Source organism: Procambarus clarkii, chromosome 3 (assembly GCF_040958095.1).
Source record: "Procambarus clarkii isolate CNS0578487 chromosome 3, FALCON_Pclarkii_2.0, whole genome shotgun sequence".
Taxonomy (NCBI): domain Eukaryota; kingdom Metazoa; phylum Arthropoda; class Malacostraca; order Decapoda; family Cambaridae; genus Procambarus; species Procambarus clarkii.
The window spans coordinates 16,508,568-16,525,178 of NC_091152.1; the positions used below are offsets into that span (position 1 = coordinate 16,508,568).

General features: G+C 40.1%; 1 long non-coding RNA gene across 1 annotated transcript; it reads right to left on the bottom strand.

Moving 5' to 3' along the window:
- Positions 1-11,940: 11,940 nt before the first annotated feature.
- LOC138368199 (uncharacterized) lies at positions 11,941-13,547 on the bottom strand. The gene is made up of 3 exons (XR_011229529.1): positions 12,787-13,547; positions 12,517-12,645; positions 11,941-12,136 (listed from the first exon to the last, which is right to left on the bottom strand). It is a non-coding gene; the product is annotated as an uncharacterized lncRNA (long non-coding RNA).
- Between the last annotated feature and the right edge of the window lie 3,064 nt (positions 13,548-16,611).

The following is a 16,611-nucleotide window of genomic DNA, read 5'->3' on the forward strand; positions in this document are numbered from 1 at the left end:
ATAGGATTAAGGACTTGCCCGAAACGCTACGGGTACTAGTGGCTCTACAAGAATGTAACAACTCTTGTATATATCTCAAAAAAAAAAAAAAAAAATAGCCACCAATCAGGAGGGCACAGTTCTGTGGCTCGATAACCCACTGATTTTACTTGCTCAGTAATGTATGGCTCGGGGGAGATGATAGAGATGAAGATTAAGCCACCCAAGAGGTGGCACGGGCATGAATAGCCCGTAAGAGGTGGCCCTTTTGAGCCATTACCAGTATCAAGAGCTGATAAGAACATAAGAACATAAGAACAAAGGTAACTGCAGAAGGCCTATTGGCCCATACGAGGCAGCTCCTATTCTATAACCACCCAATCCCACTCATATACTTGTCCAACCCGTGCTTGAAACAATCGAGGGACCCCACCTCCACAATCTTACGCGGCAATTGGTTCCACAAATCAACAACCCTGTTACTGAACCAGTATTTACCCAAGTCTTTCCTAAATCTAAACTTATCCAATTTATATCCATTGTTTCGTGTTCTGTCCTGTGTTGATACTTTTAATACCCTATTAATATCCCCCCGGTTATGTCCATTCATCCACTTGTAAACCTCTATCATGTCACCCCTAACTCTTCGCCTTTCCAGTGAATGCAACTTAAGCTTTGTTAATCTTTCTTCATATGAAAGATTTCTAATTTGGGGAATTAACTTAGTCATCCTACGCTGGACACGTTCAAGTGAATTTATATCCATTCTATAATATGGCGACCAAAACTGAACTGCATAATCTAAATGGGGCCTAACTAGAGCAAGATATAGCTTGAGAACCACACCAGGTGTCTTGTTACTAACGCTGCGATTAATAAATCCAAGTGTCCGATTTGCCTTATTACGAACATTTATGCATTGATCCTTTTGTTTTAAATTCTTACTAATCATAACTCCCAGATCCCTTTCGCAATCAGACTTCGCAATCACAACACCATCTAGCTCGTATCTTGTAACTCTATCATCATTACCTAACCTCAGAACTTTACATTTATCAGCATTAAACTGCATCTGCCAATCCTTTGACCATTTCAAAACCCTATCTAGATCAACTTGAAGTGATAGTGAGTCCTCCTCCGAATTAATTTCCCTACCGATTTTCGTATCATCGGCAAATTTGCAAATGTTGCTACTCAAACCTGAATCTAAATCATTTATATATATTATAAACAACAGAGGTCCCAGGACAGAGCCTTGAGGCACTCCACTTACAACATTTTCCCACTCTGACTTGATTCCATTTATACTAACTCTCTGTTTCCTTTGGTATAGCCATGCCCTAATCCAGCTTAATATAGCACCCCCAATACCATGAGACTCTATTTTTTTAATCAGTCTTTCATGTGGCACTGTATCAAAAGCTTTGCTAAAGTCAAGGTATACAACATCGCAATCCTTACCACTATCAACTGCCTCAACAATGCTAGAATAAAAAGATAACAAATTTGTTAAACATGAACGGCCATTTATAAAACCATGTTGCGACTCAATTATTAATTTATGTTTTTCAATTATTAATTTATGTTTTTTTTTTATATTATTTATGTTTTATGTTTATGATACTGGAGATCTGTGGAGGTGCGACTGCACCCTGCGTGACGGGAGATGTCTCCCGGACCAAATGGTCTAGGAAGGAGGTCTAGAGTTTACATATCTACACTATAAGAGAGAATGTCTGTCTGTCTGTCTGTTCCAAGTTACAAGCCAAACTGTTGGGGCTAGCCTTACCCAAACTGGTCGAGGGAATGATCTTGGATACTTCTATATGGGTACAAGATCACAGGGAAAACCTCGGTTCTACTGAGAATACATCGATGAGATATTCGTATGTGTGAAAGACTTAAAGGAATTGTTACCACTACAGAATCTTACTTACCCAAGACTCAGTGCTTAACTTTACCCATGAACTAGCCATAGGTTATCTTGAGATGATTTCGGGGTTTTTTCAGTGTCCCCGCGGCCCGGTCCTCGACCAGACCTCCACCCCCAGGAAGCAGCCCGTGACAGCTGGCTAACACCCAGGTACCTATTTTACTGCTAGGTAACAGGGGCATAGAGTGAAAGAAACTCTGCCCATTGTTTCTCGCCGGCGCCTGGGATCGAACCCAGGACCACAGGATCTTAAATCCAGCGTGCTGTCCGCTCGGCCGACCGGCTCCCAGGTGATGAACTCCCTTTCCTAGATGTCTTCGTGGGGACCAAACACACCACTTTCATCACACAAGTTTATACCAAACCCACCAACATTGGCATGTGTATGACTGAGCACAGTGCATGCCCAGACAGATACAACATGAGCCACAGAGACGTTAGAAAGATTTTTTTCAGTGTCAGAGTAGTTAACAGGTGGAATGCATTAGGCAGTGATGTGGTGGAGGCTGACTCCATACACAGTTTCAAGTGTAGATATGATAGAGCCCAATAGGCTCAGGAACCTGTACACCAGTTGATTGACAGTTGAGAGGCGGGACCAAAGAGCCAAAGCTCAACCCCCGCAAGCACAACTAGGTGAGTACAAGATTAGTGTGATAAACACCTTTATACAACGGGTACACGAATAGAGAACACCTAACACCTAAGTCAACACCTAAATCACAAGATATTTTGAAAAATGGTACAACAGAGAACAACAACAACAACCACAGCAAACAACCCTCTCATAAGAACAACTCCACAAGGGCCGTGAACAGGGCTCGAACCTACGTCAGAGAAGATCCCAGATGATCCTCTCATAAAACTATTACAAATCCACTATGAACTCATTTAATAATGGCAGAATTTAGCCATTTTGTGTAACAACTTTTATATCTCATTCTTTTAATTATTATGGTAATCAAAAAATTAATATTTTGGATATACAAGAGATGAAACACTGGACTGAACGCTCCTGATGACGTCATTAAGGAGGCGGGGCTTTTAGCAAATACCTTCCTGTGATTGGCTGTTGCAGGGAATGCCAACATTCTTTCTATGAATGAAATGCAAACTAAGAAATATCCCCTTTTGCACAACAACCTCTTTATTTTGCATCTAACGGAAATTTTCATCTAACTGAATAATGTAGCCCAATAAAAAGACGGAGCATCATATCATCCATATTAGTTATGAGGCAATAACGACGTCACAAGTTGATGACGTCAGAAGTTGATGACGTCAGAAGTTGATGACGTCAAAAGTTAGGTAGCCAGGTAGACTATTCTTTCTACAACACCTGTTACATCCTGCAATATTTAATTATCACTTTATTAATACTTTTAAATAATTAATACTTCACATTTTGGGTAGATTAAAGTTGAAGCAGAATGTCATAAGCAGGGCTGCTGTGCTGAAAAAAAAGATGATATATTAAGTGGGTGGAGCCTTTAACTGATCCCTTCCTGTGATTGGTCGTTGTGGTGAATGTCAACAAAGAGTTTCGACCAATGACACGGAAGCGCGGGAATTCTTACTTCAGCACACTTATGCTAATGGTCTGCTGTTCAGCTATTTATAGTGCAATGTTGAACTAACAGATGACCACGGGAGACATCTCCCGTCACGCAGGGTGCAGTCGCACCTCCACAGATCTCCAGTATCATCTATTGATACTGGTAATGGCTCAAAAGGTCCACCACTTACGGGCTATTCATGCCCGTGCCACCTCTTGGGTGGCTTAATCTTTATCAATCATTCTAACAGATGGCGCTATTTATTTATTTTATTTATTTATTTATTTATTTATTTATTTATTTATTTATTTATTTATTTATTTATTTATATACAAGAAGATACATTGGGGGTTAACAGAGAATATTGAAATTAAGTTGAATTTACATTCTTGTAAAGCCACTAGCACGCATAGCGTTTCGGGCAAGTCATATATATATATATATATATATATATATATATATATATATATATATATATATATATATATATATATATATATATATATATGTCGTACCTAGTAGCCAGAACGCACTTCTCAGCCTACTATGCAAGGCCCAATTTGCCTAATAAGCCAAGTTTTCATGAATTAATTGCTTTTCGACTACCTAACCTACCTAACCTAACCTAACCTAACTTTTTCGACTACCTAACCTACCTAACCTAACCTAACCTAACTTTTTCGGCTACCTAACCTAACCTAACCTCTACAAATAGGTTAGGTTAGGTTAGGTAGGGTTGGTTAGGTTCGGTCATATATCTACGTTAATTTTAACTCCAATAAAAAAAAAATGACCTTATACATAATGAAATGGGCAGCTTTATCATTTCATGAGAAAAAAATTAGAGAAAATATATTAATTCAGGAAAACTTGGCTTATTAGGCAAATCGGGCCATGCATAGTAGGCTGAGAAGTGCGTTCTGGCTACTAGGTACGACATATATATATATATATATATATATATATATATATATATATATATATATATATATATATATATATATATATATATATATATATATATAGAATGTAAATACCTACCTAACCTATCTTTATAGGTTAGGTTAGGTTAGGTAGCCGAAAGTTAGGTTAGGTTAGGTAGTCGAAAAACAATTAATTCAGGAAAACTAGGAGACCACCAACCAGGAGACCAGGCCTCCTGGTTGCTGGACTGATCAACCAGGCTGTTGGACGCGGCTGCTCGCAGCCTGACGTATGAGTCACAGCCTGGTTGGCATATTAGCCCGTAGTGGACTTAGGTATATTATTATATATTATATTATATACCCCTTCTAGGCATATTAGGCTATCTTACGAATAATACCGTGGTTCTCTTCCCCAAAGAGGCAACTACTGACTCTTCCATGGATTCAATTCTGCTATATAAATAAATAAATAATTAAATCGTATTACAAATGATAAAATATCTAAAATCCTTGCACTGTATTCATATTTCTCTTCTAATGTGTAAATCTATACCTATTAGAGCCAATGCTAGTCTGTGTGTCTCTCTGTCCATAGGTGGAGGCCAGCGGCCTGGGGCTAGCCTCACCCAAATTTGCAGGGGGACTGATCTGGGGTACGGGACTGTCATAGGGTCATAGGAGCACGCCTACGTTAAAGGCTGTAAGACATACAGCCTGTAACCCAAACCTGTGTGCGAGTTTCACGGTGTGAAATTAAATTAGGGATGTGTGGTGTTTGTGTGTTACTGAGGAAGTCTTGGTTGTAGGGTTGATGTAAAGTCATGACTTGGTTACTGACTTTAATACTTAATATGATTACATGACTAGTAGCTACCAAGCTTGGCGGGCGTCCTGTACGCTCCCTTGTTTACCTCCAATCTCTCTGGCGTCTCAGCCGCCGCACATAGAAAACGGATGGTACCATTTTCTGTGAACATGACATCCCTCCTTTTCTTTAAAAAGAATGAATACAGGATGTCTACCATGCTTGTAGCACAAAGCAAAGTTATTGACACAAAGTAAGTTATTAACATATCAAGAGATATTGCATACATTTAACATTAATTAAACACACAAAGAATTTAAACAACTTAATCTTTTCCACAAAGGATTTCAATGTTAAAAATACATATGCAATGTTAAACAAACATGAAAGAAACTGTAATACAAAGTTACAAAATATTGAATGAGATATCTGCATTATTCAAACAATATTAAATTTAGTTTAGCACAATAAGTAAATACTTTTCATTACATAGGAACACAATTAATCATCAAATCGTGTAGGGCGTTTAACATGACGTTTAGGACGAGAGTCCTTAAATGCAATAACATCCCTTGATGAATTGTTTGTCGGGTTATAACTATTTTTTTCTTTTTCTTTTGCACCACTTTGCACTTCATCATTTTCTACACTAGTTGGAATCACTTTGAAATAAGCCATATTACGTGTTATACTATGATCTCTATTACTAGCTGTTACCATAGTTCCTTTTACACTAATCACTTTATATGGTTTTGTATCATACGGCATATCTAACTTTCCCTCTTTTTTCTTTTTAACGAGAACAGTGTCACCAACCTTTATGAACTGTTCCTTTGCACGTTGATCATGAGCAATTTTCATTTTGCCCTTGGCTAGTGCATCCTTCTGAGCGAGACGTTTATCCGTTACCTCGGCTGGCATGACGGGTAGTGCGATTCTCATAGGACGTCCAAATAAAAGTTCGCCAGGCGACTTGCCCAGTGTTCCATGTGGTGTTGCACGGTAGTTCCTGAGAAAAGCATACATAGCTTGTTTCCAGGATCGTCCTTCGGCATGAGCACAGCGTACCGCTTTCATGAGAGGTTGCATGAATCTCTCAACTTCTCCATTTGCTTGGGGATGTAGTGGCATCACACGGCGATGTTTGAATCCAATATGCTCAGAAAAGTTGACGAAGTCTTGTCCATTGAATGGCGGTCCATTGTCTGTCTTGACAACTTCGGGAATGCCAAAGTTTGAAAAGATCTTGTCAAGTTTCGGGATGACGGCCTTTGCAGATGTGGAATTGATGATTTCTACTTCTGGATAACGTGAGTGATCATCAATGACTACCATCAAGTACTCTCCAGTTGGTAGTGGTCCGCAGAAGTCCATTGATACTTCCGTCCATGGTGCAGCAGGTAGTGGTGAAGGTTGTAGAGGTGTTGGTCTTGAAGTATCCACTGCAGCTTGGCAAGGGACACAGGCATCATGCATATCCTTTGCTTGACGATCAATGCCAGGAAACCACACCTTTTCTCGTAGCAGCTGTTTGGTCCTAACAAGACCTTGGTGTCCTTGATGTGCAAGCTTCAGAGCACGTTGCTGGAGAACAGCTGGAATAACGATACGAGTACCTCGCAGCACAGTGTCGCGTTGTTGCGTAACACTTAATTCTGTCTGGATGCGTTCAAGTGCTTTGAATGCATCTTGGTCAACTCCTGAGGGTGGGATGCGTGGAAACTTTTTCTTAGTCAATGCATCCACTGTTGCTTGCAGAGTTGGGTCCTCTAGGGTTGCAGTACGGATTTCATCAAGAGTGAGAGCCTTAGGTACTGCATCACAGGTTACAGAGTGTACATATTCCTCGGCAACTTGCTGATGCTTGGTGATGGTGAAACTGTTGGCAGGATGTCGACTGATGTAATCAGCGGGATTGCCTGCACCCGGCTTGTATTTCACCGTAAAGTTGTATGGTTGCAGACGAAGAGCCCATCTCTCAATGCGAGCTGGTGGTTTGGACTTTGGATTATTGAAGATGGTCTCCAACGGTTTGTGGTCAGTGACTATCGTGGTGAAGGGTGCACCAAGCAGATACACATTGAAGTGTTCACAGCCCCATACAAGAGCAAGAGCTTCCTTCTCTGTCTGACTGTATCGTTGCTCAACATCTGTGAGAGAACGGCTGGCGTAGGCAATTACTACTCGGGAATCTGGTTGACCAGGTTTGTGTTGGGCTAAAACAGCACCTAATCCAACAGGACTAGCATCCACCGTTAACTCAGTGTCCATTGATGGATCAAAATACGCAGCAGTCGCATTCTCTACTAGTGCATCTTTCACAGCATCAAATGCATTTTGCTCGATATCGCTCCAGTACCAAGATGCATTTTTCTTCAGGAGCTCACGTAGAGGCTTTGTAATGGTAGCAAAATCTGGAATGAAGCGAGAACAGTAGTTTGCCATTCCCAGAAAACTATGTACCTCAGTGGACGTTGAAGGAGGTGCAGCATTCTTGATATCTGCAACTTTCTTAGGATCTGGAGACAGACCTTTGTCACTAAGTACATGTCCAAAGAATTCAATTTTATGTTGATTGAACTCACACTTTGCTCAGCTTAACGTCAAATTCTTTTCTCGTAAGCGTTGCAATGTTGCACGAAGAGCTTTGTTGTGTTCAGCTTGGGTACGGCCATAAACAATGATGTCATCAGACATGTTGTCAGCATTAGGTATGTCTTGCAATACCTGGCTGATGGTGTGCTGGAATACCTCGGCAGCACTGTTAATACCAAAACTCAGGCGCTTGTACCTATACAGACCTCGATGTGTCGTAAACGTTGTGATGAAGCGACTCTCATCATCAAGTTCAAGCTGATGATAGCCCTTGTTTAAATCTAACTTGCTGAATATAGTTGCACCATTCAAGCGGTAGATCATATCATCTACAGTCGGTGTAGGATGGCGTTCACGCATTATTGCCTTGTTGGGAACACGCATGTCCACACAAATGCGTATCTCATCTGGATTCTTCGGCTTTGGTGGAGTGACAATTGGGCTTACCCATGGTGTTGGGCCTGTTACTGGTTCAATGATATCTAGTTCTATCAGCCTATCCAGTTCGGCATCGACTTTCTTGCGAGTATGGAATGGTTGTCGGCGATGTGGTTGGGCAACTGGAATTACATCTGGGTTGATATGCAGATGTACTTTGCTATCAGTATAACAACCTATGGATTTAAATCGATCAGAAAATTCAGCAACAATAGCATCAACATTGTTTGCAGATTCCACTGCTACAGCATTAGAAAGCTGAAGTAGCCCCAATTTGGTTGAAGTCTTGTAACTGAGTAAAGACTCCTTTGCATTCCTAACAACATGGAATGTAGTAATGAGCATTGCATTCTTTGACTTAATCTCTGCAGTGAAAGTTCCAATCACTGGCACGGCTACCTTTGAAGCATAGGCAGTGGCTTTGCCATTATAGTTTTCAAGCTTTGGGAACTGTTTTTTAAATTTTTCATAGTGGCACTCAGCAATGGTGTCAATGTTTGATCCAGTGTCAATGAGAACCTTGAGACAAATACCAGCAATGTATACACATGTCTCTGGGTTGTTTGGAAGATCATTCCATTCTGTGATTGCTTGTACTCCATAAGTATAATCACATTCACTGTCATCTGAGACTGGTTGTAATGAAATGTTGTCTTGCACATTATTAACATTCTGGATATGAGGTGCAATATTGTGTTTCCCACCTCGACCCCTATGACCTGATCCTCGTACAGTGCTTTTATTCATTGACTGTGGTTTCTTTAGTGCGGAACGACACATAGCACCAAAATGACCTAGTTTTCCACACTCATAGCACTTCTTACCTTGAGCAGGACAAACATTATCTTGGTGTGGGTAGTCTCCTCCACAATTGTAACATTTATTGTTGACACCCTCTGATGTGGGTCGTTGTGACTGCTTGAGCCTTGTTCCTTGACCCCAGTTGTGACGTGGTTCTCGGCTAAATTTACTGTTAAGTTTGCCATGATATCTTCTTTGATCACGGTGTCCTCCCTGAACCTTACGTACCTCATCACTGTTAGTAACAGTGGCAGAACCGTTATTAGCACTGCACTCCATGACACGAGCATCACGTGCAGCATCTTCCATTCGACGAGCAATATCCAGTATCTTGGTAAGAGAACTGTCATCATCAACAAGTTCTAGAGCTCTTCGACGAAGACGTGTAGATGTGCATGTTTCAATTATTTGCTGTTTGATTTCTTTGTCAACATCAGCAAACTCACAATGGGCTGCTAAACCCTGCAGACGTGTGTGGTATTGATCCACAGTTTCATTAGAGAGTTGTTTTGCTCTCCTGAAATGCATAATTTCCATAGCAGTATTTTGCCTTGGTTTGAAATGCTCTGTTAGTTTGGCTTTGGCAGTGTCATAATCTTTGGCACCACCATAGTGTCTTTCAGTGTGTCAAAGATGTCACAAACTCTATCACCTGCATAATGAAGTAGAAAGGCACGCTTTCTTTCAGCACTTTTGATGTCAGAAACTATCAACAAATTTTCAAACCTTTTAAGCCATTTGACCCACCTCTGTGACAGGTTTGTCTGGTCACAGTCAGGATCAAATGCAGGAAACTGAGGTATATTTGCCATTTTTACTGAATAAATGTAACTTATCACTTAAATGTTCCTCAGAATATTAAACACTTACTGCACTGAATATGTTAGTCAAGAATTCACTGTAATTACTTTAATTTTGCAAAGCACACAAGCATTTTAATGCAAAAGTTCACAACAGTGCACAATATAGCAGCAACTGACTTCTTACCTAGCCCTTGTGTACATGTGTTGCTCCTACTCACAGCAGCACAGCAGTTGGTGCAGCAGTTGGTACAGCAGTTGGCACAGCAGTTGGTGCAGCAGTTGGTACAGCAGTCAATTCAGTGTGATGAATTTTGTAGCACGAAGCGTCGTTTCGTAACCAAAACATCAGGTTTTGTACACATCAAAGTGTCGTTTCGTACACAACGTCGGCAGATTCCTCAGTACACAGTTTCTTCAGCACAGCTTGGGTAGCACACAGCTTGGGTAACACACAGCATCGGGTAGCACACAGCATCGTTTAGCACACAGCATTGGTTAGCACACAGCATCGGTTAGCATACAGCATCGGGTATGGCGCTCACAGCTTCTCTTCCTCCTCCAGGCAGCATGCTTCTCCCTTGTGTTTGAAACTGAACAAATACCTGCGTTCACAGTTCATCCTCGTCGCCAATGTGGTGTTTGTGTGTTACTGAGGAAGTCTTGGTTGTAGGGTTGATGTAAAGTCATGACTTGGTTACTGACTTTAATACTTAATATGATTACATGACTAGTAGCTACCAAGCTTGGCGGGCGTCCTGTACGCTCCCTTGTTTACCTCCAATCTCTCTGGCGTCTCAGCCGCCGCACATAGAAAACGGATGGTACCATTTTCTGTGAACATGACAGGATGTAGAGTGTTGAAGTTACCTATCATTTACCCGTACATTTTATTTACTTGATATATAAATGAAAATTTCTATCTGTTTGAGGTCAGAGGCAAGAGGGGAGGGTAGGAAGGTTAGGTTAGGTTAGGGCTAGCTGGGTGAAGGACTATGTCCTCTCCTCAATCTATTATTCCCCCAAATGCACACAGAAATCACAATATCCTGACATCCTGCAGTCTCGGAGAGGCTGCAGGATCCGAATAAGATCAGTAGAACTTCCCGGTTGCAATTCTTTTTACCACGTCGTAGCTCAGTCGATTAAGGCAGCGTCTGGGATCCTCTAGGACGTAGGTTCGAACCCTCATCACGGCTAGAGCCGGGCCCAGGGACTAAAGCCGAGCGGTGTGTTTCAGCTTGTGCGTTTGTGTTCTCAATAACCCAATCAGTTATTTCTTACTGATTTACTCTATGTTACGTTATAGTTTCTTTCTAAAACTCACCTGCGTATATCCTTGCTGTTATTAATACTGTTAAAAACAATTTCTGTACTGTTAAAACAACAGATTCTATGACGTAGTAGTCTATGCTTGTCACTCACTAAGTGTATATCAGGTTATCTTAAGATGATTTCGGGGCTTTAGTGTCCCCGTGGCCCGGTCCTCGACCAGGCCTCCACCCCCCAGGAAGCAGCCCGTGACAGCTGACTAACACCCAGGTACCTATTTTACTGCTAGGTAACAGGGGGCATAGGGTGAAAGAAACTCTGCCCCTTGTTTCTCGCCGGCGCCCGGGATCGAACCCGGGCGCCGGCGAGAAACAATGTCATGATATCATGTTATATTTCTTGAATATCTCCTATGTTGGCTTACTTCTCATTTAGTATTGTTTACCCCATTAAACGCCATTATACCCTATTAAACCCCATTATACCCCATTATACCTATATTGCTTGAAACGTCTATAATATGTGATCTATAATATATGATCTGTTAAGCCAGTAGTGGCTTAACTTTACATTCAACCCTCGTAACTTTAATTAGGCCTGTTTCTCGTTTTCTTTATATCCATAATGTTATGAATAAAGTATTATTAATATTGTTATTATTATATTTTAATACAAAACACTGTGTACATTACTAGCTAAAGGTGGGATATTATGATGAAATTATTGGTATTCTATCGTTCTATGTTTGAATAAAGTATAGGTTATTCACTTTATAATTCATTAGTTTCCAACGGTATCATTGGTAGAAGCCACAATGTTGGATATAAAAACGGAGTTCAAGTTTAAGTAAGTTTATTGAGGTAATGAAATTACATTTCAAAGGGATAGCGTAGCTTAGGCTATTTCTCGAGCCTCGTCTGTTTAAGGGGGCGATAGTTAGGGTTCATAAAAGTTGTTCTAGTGCAATGAAAATTTATTGACGTGTTACACGTGAAGAGGGCTGCAAGTGGTCCAAGTTTCAGCATCGCAGCCTAAATAGAGAGGGAGAAAAAAAAAAAAAACTTTTTTTAACCATTTTTTTACATGTTTTAAAGTTGATATAACAAATACAAATATCAACTGATATTATTTCTATGATACTCAGCTATCACAATACTATATAATAAAGGTTGTCTAGTGGCATTATTATCCCAAACCTATTTAGTGCAATAATACAAATTTTCAAAGTTCACCCAAAAAATTATGCAACAAAATGATGTTTATAAATATATATAAAATCAATAAATGATCTTAGGGGAAATATATAACTTGAGTTTTTAGAGGCACAGACTCTACATATAATGTGCAAGTTCCATGTAAATTGAATAATAAATAAAAAAGTTATTCAACCATATAGTTGCAAATTAGTTACCTGTAAAAAATGAAGGTCAAAGTTCAGCCACCTTTGGCTGAGGTTGATGAACTACCAATTTCAATCAAAATTACCACCCTTGTAGATTGGCATTCCTTCAGTAAGGTGTGTAAGTTCCATGAAGATTGCCTGATAAAAAAAAAAAAAAAAAATTATTAAAAAAAAAAAATTAAAAAAAAAAAATAAAAAAAATTAAAAAAAAGACAGCAGCTTTATATTTACAATTATTTATGATATAGTATCAAGATATAAAACATAATACATACTAACCTAATATAATTGGTCTGAAATATGCAACATCTTGCAACATCAAGAGGGAGAACGTCTTGAGTTGCAGGTCTAAGATCTTGAGTGGCAGGTGCCGCAGGTGGTGTGGCAGGTGCCGCAGGTGGTGTGGCATGTGCAGCAGGAGGTGTGGCAGGTGCCACAGAGGTGTGGCAGGTGCCACAGGAGGTGTGGGTGCCTGGGTGTGAGGCGAGGTAGTGTGTTGTGGGGGCGGGAGGCTGCCCTCTCTCTTCACTCAAGGGAACTCTTGTTTTGCCTCAGTGTGGCTTTACGCTCCTTCTTTACTTGGCTAACGCGTAGAGCTCTTGCCTTTAGAGCTTTCTTCTTGTCCGATACTATATCCATTGTGCAGTATATGCAAGAAAATACGATCTGTGCGAGCGCGTCAGGCATGCGACCGCCGGCACAGACACTGAGAGGGTGACTAAGCCAGTAAATCGGATTATAGCCCCTCCCTCTCACAGAAGACAGTTGCCAGCGAGTGTGTTTATAATTTGTATATGCATAACAAGATATTCTCCACTCTATTGCGAAATACTAGACGCTTACAACGTATGACGCATCACCCTACGGCGCACCCGAGCCGCGAGGACCAGATTTCGGGCAATTGCGGCTGGAAAATTTGCTGTAATTACGTTATTTATTATCATAACATTAAACGGTTTGCACCACGGTGTTGCCAGAACGTTGTAGTATTTTTATAAATTTTTCGTGTTTGGCCGAATTTTTTCGGCCAAACAATGATAACGCCCTCTTAAGGCTGGTATGTTAAACTGTGGGTCCTCCCTGAGGGCCATATGGGGCCACATTTGTGTTGTCATGAGGGCCACACACCACAACTGAGGGTCCCCGAGGGCCATATGGGCCACACACCACAACTGAGGGTCCCCGAGGGCCATATGGGCCACACACCACAACTGAGGGTCCCCGAGGGCCATATGGGCCACACACCACAATTGAGGGTCCCCGAGGGCCATATGGGTCACACACCACAACTGAGAACCCCCAGGGCCATATGGGCCACATTTGTGTTGTCATGAGGGCCACACACCACAACTGAGGGTCCCCGAGGGCCATATGGGGGCCACATTCATGAATGCAAAGTAATGAAGTAGTTTAACAAAACAAAAAAATAAATTGTAAACGGTAACATAGACTTCTATGCAACAGCCACAAATACATTGTACACAAATTACAACACTTCATAAGGAACATTTATTTACGACCATTCAATCATTTTGAGTGTTTTGTTCTGAGGCTTCACACCTCTTTCTATGTCAATTTTCTTATTTCTGGCTGAAATATCTGTCCAGTTCCCACTCTGATCAGAAATGACAAGCGTTGATCAGTCAGCCTTGTTCTCTGAGAAGTTTTGTGCTGATTTCATGAAGGAAGAATAAGTCTTCACACACACAGGCAGAACCGAACATTGCCATAATCCTTGTGGCAAACTTTCTGAAGTAAGTTTTTTACACTTTTCAGGAAGTTTCAGGAAGCCTTGGCACCATCAAAGGTGAATGGTTCAGGTTCAAGTATGTTTATTGAGACAAGAAAGAAATACATCTCAAAGGGATAGAGTAGCTTAGGCTATTTCTACCCCCCTCTACTTCAAGTCCCTCAAGGGGCGCACAAATTCAATGAGTACAAATAGACAAATAACATTACAAGAATCCCATTTAACATTGCAGGTTTATATAGTAAGTACAGCATATAATTGTTACACTCTTGGGGCAAAATTCTTGTAGCTCCTAAGTATACTGTCTATCATACCATTATCACACATCCAAACAATTTGATGTGGTACACTATTTATTTCCTTATTTCTATAGTTTTCAATAAGTTGACACTCTACTACATAATGTTCTAAGGTGTGGGCGTGCGGCATACTACATAATTTACACTCCTTATCTTTTTCACTGACATCAACACCGTATTGCCAGATATATTTGTATCCTAATCTTAATCTCATGTAAATTGAATCCTTCTAAGTAGACTTTCCTTTACCATAAGTGAAGTACGAATTTGTATTTATTATTGAATAATTCTTAAGTGTGTTACTACTGTCCACCATTGCCATTCTTTATCATTTCTTCACCCCCTTGGATCATCTTGATTCTTGTTTTTATTTGTTTCAAGGTTAACTGACATACAACATCAACAAGAGTTTTTCAGTGGCTCTCTTCGCTATGTCATCAACTACCTCATTCAACAGTATTCCCACATGTGAAGGGATCCACATGAATCTTACTTTATACCCAGTTTTTTCTAGTCTCTTAACATTCTCTCTACACTCTATCACAATATTCTGATATACTGGGCGTCTGCTATTTAAAGACTCTAACGCTCCTCTGCTGTCAATAAAGAAGCAAGCATTTTTACCACATTTGACTACTTCCTGTAATCCTGCTAATACACCTTGGAGTTCAGCCTGCGTTGAAGAGACATTGTCAGTTAAGCGGCGTCCAATAACAGTATCTACAGTGCCGATGTCAGTGTACTCCCTGATCAAGACTCCACATCCTGCCTTCCCATCCCTAGCTACTGACCCATCACAATATACATGTAGAGGGTTTTCTGTAGGTCATTTTCTAATTATACAATCATATGTTGCCCTCAGCTCTCCTATCTCCCTAAACATGCTAAACATAATCTCACTCCACAAATTCTCTTGTGCCAACTACATTTACAAAACCCTGTTCTTAAATGCAAATCCTGCTCTGAAACTCTCTCTGGACAGATGTAATAGGACCCATTATCACCACACCAGAAATAAATATCTCTTTGATATCCCCAGAGTCAAACTTAATCTGTGTAAACACACTATGCAAATAAAGGGACCCAGTCTATGGAACTCACTCCCTAATGAATTGAAAAGCTGTCCAACTTTTGCGTCATTCAAAAACAAAACTAAAAAGTACCTAATTTCATCTTCATAGTTTTTTACCTTTTGCTTTAAAATTGCACTGTATCTATTGCTACCCAATTTCTCAATCTTTATATACCCAATCTGAACATCTTTACCATTGTTGATCATTGCTGTCTTCTTATATGTGCTGTCAATCTGCTGTATGGTGTCTATTCAAGTTCAAGTATGTTTATTGAGATAAGCAGTAAATACATCTCATAGGGATAGAGTAGCTTAGGCTATTTCTACCCCCCTCATGGTGTCTATAAATCTTGTTTAAATTACCAATCAAGCTGTCAATGTAATCAATCAGAGCTTTAATATAACAATGTGCTTTAATATACTTACTAATCTCTCTCATCTCATTTTTTTCTTGCAATGTATTTGTTATCATTTTATTAATTCTGCTAGAATTTACCTACTTAAAATTATCTGTTAGATTAAGGGCCTGCACGAAACGCTGCGCGTACTAGTGGCTTTACAAGAGTGTAAATACTGTACTATCCAATGTATTCTCACTAACCTAATGTACCTTCTTGTATATAAATAAATAAATAAATAAATAAAACATACTATTTTTCTTTTGCAAGGAAGTAATTACTACATCTACATTACAATCCTCCCATGGTGGTGTGAATTGTCTCTTAGGCACAGCAATACACTCTGTAATAACATCATACTTTATAACTTTAGAACATAAGGTACTCATATATGCTCTCTTTATCATACATTGTTCATTACTTCCCACCTTTTGAACCGAGAGGATTAATTCCTTGGTGGACTCCACCCACACCGACTTGGTGTGGGTGGAGTCAAGTTCTTAAGTGGATGAATGGACATAACAAAGGGGATATTATTAGGGTATTAAAAGTATCAACACAAGACAGAACACGAAACAATGGGTA